Source organism: Molossus molossus, unplaced genomic scaffold, assembly GCF_014108415.1.
Source record: "Molossus molossus isolate mMolMol1 unplaced genomic scaffold, mMolMol1.p scaffold_m16_p_1, whole genome shotgun sequence".
In the NCBI taxonomy this organism is placed as follows: domain Eukaryota; kingdom Metazoa; phylum Chordata; class Mammalia; order Chiroptera; family Molossidae; genus Molossus; species Molossus molossus.
The window spans coordinates 171,975,377-171,988,838 of record NW_023425344.1 but is presented as its reverse complement, the minus strand read 5'-3'; the positions used below and the strand labels follow the sequence as shown (position 1 = coordinate 171,988,838).

At 37.2% G+C, this 13,462-nt stretch overlaps 1 pseudogene; it reads left to right on the top strand.

Moving 5' to 3' along the window:
• The first annotated feature begins 11,772 nt into the window (after positions 1-11,772).
• LOC118625587 lies at positions 11,773-12,979 on the top strand (annotated as a pseudogene).
• Positions 12,980-13,462: the final 483 nt, after the last annotated feature.

Genomic DNA, 13,462 nt, shown 5'->3' with positions numbered 1-13,462 from the left:
TGACAGAGCACATATAGGTGACAATTTTAAATATAAATAAATGACCTGGGTGAATCATTAGTTGCTTAGCAGCTGTAGATAAACTGGATGTGGTAGGGACTTGGGAATTGACCAAGAAATAGTCTTGCAATGGGATTTATTAAAGATGGTATTATTTGGGTCACAACAGGAAGATATTTCAAGAGTCCTATGGGAATTTACAATGACTGTTTTCACATGGACCTGAGAGATTCAGGGAACAAAAGTTGGGAAAGCCATTGTTTAAGAAGTAGTTATGGCCCTGGCTGGTTTGGAGCATCAGCCGGTGGACCAAAGAGTTGCAGGATCAATTCCGGCCCAGGGCATGTACCTCGGTTGCAGTTCAGTTCCTAGCCCTGGTCGGGGTCATGTGGGAAGCAACCAATTGATGTGTTTCTCTCACATCAATGTTTCTTTCTCTCTCCCTCCCTCTCACTCTAACTGAAGATAAATGGGAGATACCCTCGGGTGAGGATAAAAAAAAACAACAACGAAGGCATAGTGTGAAATACTAAGTCAATAAATTTTAATAAGCATTCTTGGTTATCTAACCCTGTTCTAGAGGCAGTGGAAACAAAATCCAGAAACATTTGCTTCTGTTTTAAGTAATTTATAGTTTCTTAGACGACATTGACCACCTATAAATAAAACAATTGGTAACAAAAAAACCAACAACCAAATCAATCAAGTGTTCCATCAATTCTCAGAGATAATGAATGAATTGAATTTTAGATAAAGAAAAATGTATAATGTGCTTAATTAAATCAATAAAGTGTTCTTGCAAAAGAAATGTCATGAACTTGACCTGTAAGGAAAACTAAAATTTTGATTGGCAGGGGAAGAATATGTAGGAAATAAAATAGTGGAACTTATTTGCAGGAGTAAGATATTTAGAAAGACAAGAATGCCACTCTATCCCAAATAGAACTTGATGAGAAGGACAACAAAGACCCATTGTAAGATGTAGGCAGGGTTATGATGATGTAAAATCAGTATTTTGTAAGGCTACAGATGTTTTGAAGAAGGGAGACACTCAAGGCTGGACATTATTATTATTTTTTTTTAAATTCTTACCTGATGATGTGTTTTAATTAATTTTAGAGAGGGAGAGAGAGAGAGAGATGTGCCTCGAATTGAACCCACAACCTAGGTATGGGCTTTGACTAAACAAAACCCATGACCTTTCAGTGTAAGGGATGATGCTCCAACCAACTGAGGAACTGTCATTATGAATTATTTATATGAACAATTGGCTATCTAATTCTACCTGGACCACCTCTTTAGGAACCTTCCCTTGCTGTGGGAGAAGTATAACTCCCACTTTACTTACCAAAGTTTTGGAAACACAACTTGCTCTATTCAGTGTAATATGAACAGAAGTTATATGTGCTACATATGAGCAGAAGTTAAGATTCAGTGTCTGTTTTCACCATTGCCTGGGTCCTAGGATAAAAAGATGAGTGGGAGGATTGTGGGTAGGCCGTTGTTTTAACAATGTTGATTATCTCTAATTGTTGCATACATTCAACATTATGCTAATTAATATCCCAGTAGGCTTTTTGTAGAATCAACAAATTGATTATAAATTTCATATGGAATTGCTAAGGACCTCAAATTACCCCCCCAAAATTGTTAGAATACATTTGTTAGGGTCACACTGTTTTCAACAGATTAATTAAAAAAGCAAAAGCTATAGTAATCAATACAGTGTGGTGTTTACCTAAAAGTAAATAAGTAAATTAATGGAATAGAATGGAGGGTCTGCCCTAGCCGGTTTGGCTCAGTGGTTAGAGTGTTGGCCTGTGGTCCAGAGAGACCCGGGTTCGGTTCCCGCTAAGGGCACGTACCTCAGTTTGCAGTTTGTCCCCGGTCCTGGTTGGTCGTGCAGGTGGCAGCCACTCGATGTGTCCCTTTCATGTCAATGTTTCGCTCTCTCTCTCTTCCTCTCTCTCCTTCACACTCTATCTGAATAAAAAATGAAAAAATGTCCTCGGGTGCAGATAAAAAAAAAAAAAAAGAATGGAGGGTCAAAATAAAACACACTGATTTTAAAGCTGTGATACAGTTACACAATGGAATACTATGCAGCTATAAAAAGAAAGATCTATTGGAGGTGTTTGAGATGGCAGCAAAGTAAATGGAAGCTACACAGACCGTCTCCTAGGACCAACCAGCAATTACAACTAAAATACAAACAAATCATCAGGAAAAAAAAACTGAAGGGCAGTCGGAGAGAGCCAGTACAACCAGGGACAGAAAGAGGACACCAAATTGAGAATGGTAGGCACTGTGGAGGCATGTGGGGGCAGGTTGAGACCCCTTGAACAGCAGTGGATGGCTATATTAGCAGTGTATGCTCCCCACTAAGAAAGTGGGGTTTTTTTTAAAGCACCAGATCAGCTACAGCCACTTACCTTGGGCTCCAGAAGCAGGAGAGCAGACTGGACTGAAACTGTGTGGAGAGAGTCCAGGGCTTCTGGCTCAGGAGAGAGCTGGACAGGAGGGCACCAGGAGTTTTGTACTGAATCATTCCTTCAGGATAGTAGCCATCTTACTCAAAGAGACCCTTCCCAGTGCCCCAGGGAGAAGGAACAGCCGCTGCCACAGGAATTCAACACCACCAAGTCAGGCCAGAGAAATGCAAATTGAGGCTCAATCATCTAGAGTCTGATAGTGAGGAAGTGCCCCACCCGCTGGAAATCCTCTTACAGCTGAGAGATTTTTTCATTTAGTTGAGGGCTACAAATCAAGGCTCATCAACTAACAGATGAATAGCCTCCAGGCAAAAAGCTAGAGGGTAACTGAACCTTTCCTTGGCTGGCAAATCTACCCAGGAAAGTAAGACTTGACAGTGGTATTTAATGTGGGTCCTCCCACAATCATCCAAACCGAGTAGCGGGAGCCACAATCAGCAGCACACGAACACCCACAGGGAAAATTTGGCAGGTTCCAAAACCCACTGAGACAGACAAAATAGTGGAACAAAGAAACAAATCCCAAATGAAAGAACAAGATATTTTGACAGGTGAAGAAATAAATGAAATGGCATTGAGCAAGATATCAGAGGGAGCCCTGGCCAGTTTGGCTCAGCAGTTAGAGTGTCGGCCTGCAGTCCAGAGAGGCCCGGGTTCAGTTCCCGCTAGGGGCACGTACCTCAACTGCAGAGTGTCCCCAGCCCTGGTTGGGTCGTGCAAGGGGAACCACTTGATGTGTCTCATGTCGATGTTTCTCTCTCTCTTCCTCCAAATCTGTCTGAACAAAAATGGAAAAATGTCCTTGGCTGAGGATAAAATAAATTAAAGACAAAGAGAGAATCCTAAAGGCAGCAAGAGATAAGCAACAGGTTACTTACAAAGGAACCCCCATAAGGCTCTCAGCTGACTCCTCAAGAGAAACACTACAGGCCAGAAGGGCGTGGCACAAAGTAATCAAGGTCATGAAAAACAAGGATCTGAATCCAAGACTACTCTATCCAGCAAGGCTATCATTCAAAATAGAAGGTCAAATAAAGAACTTTCCAGACAAAAAAGGGTTAAGGGAATATATTAACACCAAACCAGCACTGCAAGATATGCTAAAAAGACTGCTGTAATTAGTAGAAGAAATAGGAAGAAAAATATAACCACACTAAACAAAGTGGCAATAAATAAGTACATATCAATTATCACCTTAAATGTGAATGGTTTGAATGCTCTGATAAACAGACACAGATAGCAGACTGGATAAGAAAGTATGACTCATATACATGTTGTTTACAAGAGACCCACCTCACAACAAAAGACACACATAGGTTGAAAGTGAAGGGATTGAAAAAAAATCTTTCAAGCACACAGAAAGCAAAAAAAAAAAAGCTGGGGTAGCAATACTCATATGTGATAATGTAGATTTCAAAATGAAGGCCATAACTAAAGACAAAGAAGGCCAGTACATAATATTGAAAGGATCTATCAAACAGGAAGATATAACCTTGGTACATATATGCATCCAATTTAGGAGCACCAACATATATTAAAAATCTTTTGGAGGACTTCAAAGGAGATATTGACAGCAATACAATCATAGCTGGGGACTTCAATACCCTGCTGACATCACTGGATAGATCTTCTAGACAAAAAATTAACAAGGAAACACAGACTCTAAATGAAGCGCTAGATGAAATGGATTTCATAGCTATCTACAGAGAATTACACCCCAAAACTGCAGAATTCACATTCTTTTCAAGTGCACGTTGGACATTCTCAAAGATAGACCACATGTTAGGGCACAAAGTAAGTCTCTACATGTTCAAGAAGATTGAAATCATATCAAGCATCTTCTCAGATCACAATGGCATGACTAGAAATAAATTGCAACAAGAACATGCAAAGACATTTGAACACATGGAGGCTAAAGAGCATGTTATTGAACAATGAAGAGGTTACCATGGAGACGAAGGAAGAAATTAAAAACTTCCTGGAAACCTATGAAAATGAAGACACAACAACACAAAATCTATGGGATGCAGTGAAAGCAGTTCTAAGAGGGAAGTTCCTAGCACTACAGGCCTACCTCAAAAAACAAGAAAAATTTCTAATAGACTATCTAACCTCACAAGTTAAAGAACTAGAAATCAAACAAAAATAAAACCCCAGAGCAAGTAGAAGGAAGGAAATAGTAAAGATCAGAGCAGAAATAAATGAAATGGAGACCAAAAAAAAAAAAAAATTCAAAGGATCAATGAAACAAAGAGCTGGTTTTTGAGAAGATAAACAACATTGATGGTCCCTTAGCTAGACTCACCAAGAAACAAAGTGAGAGAACCCAAATACATAAAACCAGAAATGAAAGAGGAGAAATAAAAACTGACACCACAGAAATAAAAAAGATCATGAACAAATATTATGAACAATTATACGGCACCAAATTAGACAATCTAAGTGAAATGGACACATTCCTAGAAACACATAGTCTCCCAAAACTGAACTGGTAAGTGATAGAAAACCTGAACAGACCAATAACAACAGAAGAAATTAAAGATGTAATCAAAACTCTCCCAGTAGACAAAAGCCTAGGCCTGGATGGCTTCACAGAAGAATTTTACTGAACATTCCAAAAAGATCTAATACCCATTCTCCTCAAACTATTTCAAAATATTCAAGAAGAAGGAAGACTTCCAAACTCGTTTTATGAGGCCAGCATAATTCTAATGCCAAAACCAGAAAAATATACTACAAAGAAAGAAAACTACAGGTCAATATCCCTGATGAACAAAGATGCCAAAATCCTCAACAAAATACTAGCAAATCAGATCCAGCAATACATCAAAAAAATTATTCACCATGACCAAGTGGATTCATCCCAGGGATGCAAGGCTGGTACAATATTTGCAAATCAATGAATGTGATACACCACATAAACAAAATGAAAGATAAAAATCATATGATCATATCAATGGACACTGAAAAAGCATTAGACAAAATCCAGCACCCATTTCTGATAAAAACGCTCAGCAATTTGGAATAGAGGGATCACATCTCTACATAATAAAGGCCATATATGAGAGACCTATAGCCAACATCATACTCAATGGGCAAAAATTGAAAGCATGTGCCTTAAGAACAGGAACAAGACAAGGATGCCCACTTTCGCCATTCTTATTTAACATAGTACTGGAAGACTTAGCCACAGCATCAGACAGGAAGAAAAAATAAAATGTATCCACATTGGAGAGGAGGAAGTGAAACTGTCATTATTCGTAGATGACATGATACTATATGTAGAAAACCCCAAAGACTCCATGAAAAATTTACTAGACTTAGATGAATTTGGCAAAGTAGCAGGATACAAAATTAACGTCAAGAATTTGATGGCATTCCTATACACCAATGATGAACTCACAGAAAGAGAAACTAAGAAAACAATCCCATTTACCATTACAGCAAAAAAATTAAGATACCTAGGAATAAACTTAACCAAAGAAATAAAGGACTTATTCACAGAAAACTACAGGTCATTGAAAAAAGAAATAGAGGAAGATATAAAAAAGTGGAAGCACATACATTGTTCATGGATTGGAAGAATTAACATCATTAAAATGTCCATACCACCCAAAGCAATGTGTAGATTCAATGCAATTCCCATCAAAATATCAATGATATACTTCACAGAGCAAGAACAAATACTTCTAAAGTTTATATGGAACAAAAAAAGACCTCAAATAGCCACAGCAATCTTGAAAAAAGAAGAACAAAGTTGGAGGGATTACATAACCAGATTTCAGGTTATACTACAAAGCCACTGTAATAAAACAGCCTGGTACTGGCACAAGAACAGGTATAGAGACCAGTGGAACAGAATAGAGAACCCAGAAATGGACCCACGGCAATATGCTCAATTAATATTTGACAAAGGGGGCAAGAGCATACAGTGGAGTAAAGACAGGCTCTTTAATATATGGTGTTGGGAAAATTGGACAGCTACATGCAAAAAAAAAAAAAAAATGAAACTAGACCATCAACTTACACCATACACAAGAATAAACTCAAAATGGATAGAAGAGTTAAATGTGACCCATGAATCCATAAAAATCCTAGACAAAAATGTAGGCAACAAAATTGTACACATCATATGCAGCAGAATTTTCACTGATACATCACCTAAGGCAACAGAAACAAAAGAGAAAATGAACACATGGGACTACATCAAACTCAAAAGCGTCTGCACAGCAAAAGATGCAATCATCGAAATGGAAAGGCAACCCACTGGATGGGAGAGCATAATTGTCAGTGATATATCAGACAAGCGGTTAATTTCCAATATATATAGAGTGCTCATACAACTCAATAAAAGAAGACAAAGAACTCAATTAAAAAATGGACAGAGGAACTAAATAGACACCTCTCCAAACAGGACAAACAAATGGCTAAAAGACATATGAAGAAATGCTCAACATCACTAATCATCAGAGAGATGCAAATTAAAACAACAATGAGGTATCACCACACACCTGTCAGAATGGCCGCCATCAACAAATCATCAAACAAGTGTTGGCGAGGGTGTGGAGAAAAGGGGACTCTAGTATCCTGCTGGTGAAAATGCAGACTGGTGCAGCCACTATGGAAAACAATATGGTGTTCTCTCAAAAAATTAAAAATTGAACTTCCATTTGACCCAGTGATCCCTCTTCTAGGAATATACCCTCAGAAGCCTGAAACACCAATCAGAAAGAATATATGTACCTCCATATTTGTAGCAGCACTATTTACAATAGCTAAGATCTGGACACAACCCAAATGTCCATCACTAGACGAATGGATAAAAAAGCAGTGGTACATATGCACAATGGAGTACTATACAGCTGTAAGAAATAAAGATCTCTTATCCTTTGAGAGGACATGGAGGGACCTGGAAAGTATTATCCTAAGTGAAACAAGCCAAACAGAGAAAGACAAGTATCATATGATCTCACTTATTTGTGGAATATAATGAACATAACAGTCTCAGGAATGGTGTAGTCCCACAGACGTGGAAGTGGGGTACAGACTGACAATCCCCAGAAGGGGGGGGTTTGGGGGGAGATAAACCACAGAACTTATGTGCACGTATGTATGAACAGTGGACATGAACAACAAAGCTGGGGATAGGCCAGAGAGGGAGGGGGAGTGGGGAATCAGTGTGAGAAAAAGGAGAAACATCTGTAGCTAAAATAAATTAATTAATTTTAAAAAAAGAAAAGAAAACAAAAACACCTAGTGAGCAAATTTGCGAAAAATGTGTATTTTATATGTACTGTGAAAATATAAATGAATCATCATGTATTATTATATATTTTATATTTTTAGTTAATAAAATAAACTCTAAAAGTAAGAAAAAAAAAAGAAAGAATTGAATCCATTAGTCTATAAAAAGACCTATTCATGAAGGTTTTTAGAAACTTTGGGGGGAAAAAAACCAGACAGAAACAAATGTCCACAAATTGCTAGATGGATAAATTGTTATGTATACTCACATAATGAAATACTACTCAGCATATATTAATACATGCAAAAACATGAATAACCCTCAGAGTTTTATGTTAACCAGTATTTTTCCTTCTCAGCACTAATGCCATTTTGGAGCAGATCATTGCTTATTGTAGGTGGTTGTCTTGTGCATAGTAAAAGTAGTGCAGCTTCTTTGGCCTCTACCATTACATGCCAATAGCACCCCTTACCTTGCCTGAGTCTGGACAATCAACAGTGATTCCAAACATTGCCAGATGTCCCCCATGAGGTAAAATCATCTCTAGTTGAGAACCACTCAGCTAAATTAAAGTAGCTGGACACAAAGTCTACATATTATATAAACCAATTTTTCTTTAAAATTTTAAATGGGAACACTATAAAACTATTTTGTAGAAAGTGATTACTGGTTTCTAGCATTCAGGGTTAGAAGTGAGGGGATTTATGGTATAGGAGTATGAAGATACTTTTGGGGATGATGGAAATATCTTATATCATGATTGTGGTGGTAGTTGCACAACTATATGCATTTGTCAAAACTAATTGAATCATACACTTAAATGTAAATTATTCTTCAATAAAACTGATTAAAATATAAACATATTTTATGTTTATTTAAATAAAATAATATACAAAAATCAAAAGGAAATGATAGGTGAGAAAATATTTGCAATACATCTAAAATTTTTTACTAAATTTATTGGGGTGACATTGGAAGTTTTAAGTGTACAGTTCTATAATACGTCATCTGTAAATTCCATACTGTGCTCATCACCCACAGTCTAGTCTCTGTCTGTTACCATACATTTGACCCCCTTTACCCTTTTCATCCTTCCTTATCCCACTTCCCCTCTGGTAATGTTCAAACTGGTGTCTGTATCTAAGAGTTTGGTTTTTTGTCTGTTCATTTATCTTCTGTTTTATATCCCACATGAGTGAAATTGTATGGTTCTTGTCCTTTTCTGCCTGACTTATTTCACTGAACATGAGTCTCTCAAGATCCATCCACATCGGCACAAATGGCCGTATTTCATCCTTTCCTATGGCTGAGTAGTATTGCATTGTATATATATATACCACATCTTCTTTATCTAATCATCTAGTGAATGACAGTTTGGTTGTTTCCATGTCTTGGCCACTGGGAATAATGCTGTAATGAGTATAGGGGTACCTATGTCTTTATAAATAAATATTTTCAATTTCAGGGGGTAGATACCCAGAAGATGGATCATATGGTAACTTTATTCCTAGTTTTTTGAGGAAACTCCATACTCTTTTCCATAGTGACTGTACCAGTTTACATTCTCATCAGCAGTTAGTAAGGTTTTTTTTCCCTACATCTTCTGAAACACTTGTTATTTCTTGTCTTGTTGATAATAGCCATTGTAACAGGTGTGAAGTGGTATCTCATTGTGGTTTTGATTTGCATTTGCGTTATAGCTACTGAATTTTCTATATTTCTAATATATAAAGAGCTACTGTAAATTGATAAGAAAAAAGGTTCAAAAGCAAGAAATCTGGGCAGAGAATCTAAATAGGCAATTCCTAGAATAAATTATATGTAAAAACAAATAAACCCATGAAAAATATTTATAACCTTATTAATGGCCTGGGAACTGAATATTATAATAAAAAAATCAATGTCACTTTTGCCCATTAGATTGATCAAAATTTTAAAACTTAATAAGGGATATTTTCCTTACTGTTGATGAATGTATGGATTATTGCATTAAAAAAATCCTTTAACATTCCTTATAATACTGGCTTAATGGTAATGAACTCCTATAGTTTTTCTTCTGTCAGGGAAGCTCTTTATATGTCCTTCAACTCTAAATGATAGCTTTGGTGGGTAATCATAGTTGTAGGTCCCTGCTTTTCATTACTTTTAATATTTCTTGCCAATCCCTCCTGACCTGCAAAGTTTCTGTTGAGAAATCAACTGACAGTCTTATGGAAGCTTCCTTATAGGTAAGTAACTGCATTTCTCTTCCTGCTTTTAAGTTTCTTTCTGTCTTTAACTTTTGGCATTTTAATGATGATGTGTTTTGATGTGGGTCTTTTTGGGTTCATCTTATTTGGGACTCTCTTCACTTTGTGGACTTGTATGTCTATTTCCTTCACTGGGTTATGGAAGTTTTCTGTCATTTTTTTTCACATAGGTTTTCAATTCTTTCTCTCTTCTCATTTTGGTACCTCGATGGTGCAAATGTTGGTAAGTTGTCCCAGAGGCTCCTTATACTCTCCTAGTTTTTTGGATTTTTTTTCTTTTTGCTGATCTGATTGGGTATTTTCTGCTTTCCTATCTTTCAAATCTCTGATTTGATCCTCTGCTTCATCTACTCCACTGTTGATTCTCCAAAATGTATTCTTCATTTCAGTGAATGTCTTCATTTCTGACTGGAACAGATTATTTAGAGTGTATACTTATAGCAGAGTTTTGAGAGTGTAAAGAAAAGGAAAAAAAAAAAGCTAGATTTAGTGGCAAGCTAACAGGGATTGTGTCATGAATTTTAGGTACACGTCATTTCAACTGGCAGTTAGCGCACTCTGTAAAGTCTTCTCAGATTTCAGTGAGAGCTAGTTTCCCTAAGCAGTCTAGTTTTCACCTTTGGGGCATGTTATTTCATATGATTTCTTCCAGGCTCACCATTACCATCCTCTATGTAAACTTGTGTCCTATTTACTCCAAGTGAATTCTGGAAACAGGAAGTTTTCTGCTTCACACTGCTTATGTGAAAGTCTATTAAATCCGGCAGTTAAAATAGTACACCTGATTTCAGGTGGTATGGTATTTAACAGTCTTTATATTTAAAATAGACTTGGAAATGTATGAAACCTTCAGGTTCTATCCACATCATGTTCACCAGCCTTTGAAAAAAGTGTTTGACCTTGATGGTATAGAACAAGGGTTACTCATGTCTATATAACTGAAATAAAGAACTTTTATTCTGGACAATCTCCATTAAAAAATTGAAACAGATTATGTTCCTCTGTAGCCATTTTCTCTCTCTTCATGTCCTATCCCTTTTTTCTACCCACTATAAAGAGACTAGGGCCCACATTCCTTTCCATTATTGTGTTCCCACAAATAATCAATCATGATTCTCAAATATTGCTCATTCCACCTTTCACTATCCTCATGATGTTTTGAAAAAGGTTACCATTCCCTTTGCCTTCAAAACTATGATTTTACTAATATGTAGAATATAAAACTGAAAGCAACAAATAAACAAACAAGGCAAAAACAAACCCAAAACTCATAAACACAGACAATAGTATGGTGGTTACCAGAAGAAAAGGTGTGTGGGGTCATGAAGGGTAGAGGGGGTAGTGTATGGTGATGAAAGGAGACTTGAATTTGGATGGTGGGCACAAAATGTAATATACAGATGATGTATCATAGAATTGTACACTTGAAAGCTATATAATTATATTAAGCAATGTCACCTCAATAAATTTAATTAAAAAAACTTGTTGGCAGCTAGTTGTGAAATTTTTAAAGTACTATTTCACAAACTGAGGAGTAAATATTAAAATAGTTTAATTATTTCTTTCTGTGAAGATTTGCATTGTACATGTAAGCAAATTGCTAAATCATAAGAATCAATCTGGAATTGAATCAATTAAGATATCTGAAAAGGCCACGTGGGAGATATTTCACCCCTGTAAGCAGGGGAGTGATACAGCAAAATCTCACTTTGAGTTTGAGCACTGTATTTTTTCCCACTTCTCCTCCCATCTGGAAATATCACAGTACTTCCAGAAAGCAGAGTGAATGGCCTGGAATAACCAGTCATTTGTAACTGAATGCATCTTACAGGGTCTCTCCAGTTCTTGGGTACTTCAGATTTTCTATTTCCTGTTTTTCTCCTTAGTCTATGCAGTCATGCTACTTGGGACCATCCTATTGTGTTTACCATCATGTGAGAGCCATGCCTTCCCTTCCCCATGTAGTTTCTGCGAGGCAGTCTCTCCTTCACTGACAGGTCTCCAGCCTCATTCACACCCCAAAAATGATTGCAGATTTCTTCAATGAGAAGATAGCAATCTCTTTTGAAGATTGTATCACCCAGATATTCTTCCTGCATCTCTTAGGAAGTGCTGAGATTGTGCTGCTGATATCCACATCTTTTTTTTATTTTTTATTTTTTTATCTTCACCCAAGGACATTTTTGCATTTATCTTCAGGTAGAGCAGAAGGGAGAGAGGGCGGGTGAGAGAGAGAGAAACATCGATGTGAGATAGACACATCAATGGTTGCCACCCACATGACCCCAACCGGGGCTGGGGACAAACTGCAATCGAGGTACATGTCCTTAGCGGGAACTGAACCCAGGTCTCTCTGGTCCGTGGGCCAATGCTCTAACTGCTGAGCCAAACTGGCCAGGGTGACATCCACATCTTTTGATAGGTATGTAGCTATATGTAAACCTCTACTATACTTAACGACCATCAATTAGAGAATGTGTGTTAGGTTTGGGACACTTTCCTGACATTTTCTATGCTCTGAGTCAGTCAGCATTTACTGTGAATCTCTTCTGTGGACCCAATAAAGTGGGCAGCTTCTTTTGTGACCTCCCTTTGGTGATTCAACTTTGCTGCATAGACACATATATTCTGGGGTATTCCTGATTTCAACCAGTGGCATGTTTGCCCTGGTATGCTTCATCCGCTTGGTGATCTCCTCCACCTATCATCCTGGTCACCATTCAGCAATATCCCTCTGGTGGGTCCTCCAAAGCCCTCTCCACTTGCAGTGCCCACTTCACTGTTGTGACCGTTTTCTTTTGCCTGTGTATTTTCTCTATGTGTGGTCTTTTACGAATTTCCCAGTTGACAGCGTGGTCTTAGTATTTTATACCATTTTCACTCTATACTTGAATCCAGTGATCTATACCCTTAGAAACAAAAACATCAAGAATTCCATGGGGAAACTTAGCAGCCATACCTTCAAGGCTAGAAAAACTGGTCATACCCCTTGATTTCCTCATACAAAAATGAAATACATATTTATTTATCCCCCCTCTTTCAGTATTTATCCCCCCTCTTTCAGTTGGTCAACAAAGTGATGTTATTGCAAGAAATCAATTAGTTCATGGCAGAACTATTTCTTTAATCAGTCTCAGTATGCACTGAGTTCTGGTCATATTAATTGTTTCTGATACAACATAACATTTACAATAGAGCATTATCAACCCTATACTCAATGTTTTATTGCACAAAGGACCCACATTTTAGAATATTCAACCTTTTCCAGTACAAGAATTTATTTGAATATTCCACCCTCTAAGATATTCATATTTTAAAGAAGAATAAATTTCTTCCCAGTCATTTGTAATAAAGTCTAAGAGGCTAGCATGAAAGCACCAACACCTAGAATGGTACCCTGTACACTGAAGTACCAATGGAATATTTTATTGCTGACCAAGGTGTTGATGAATAAATTATTTTAGTTCAAAAAAAAA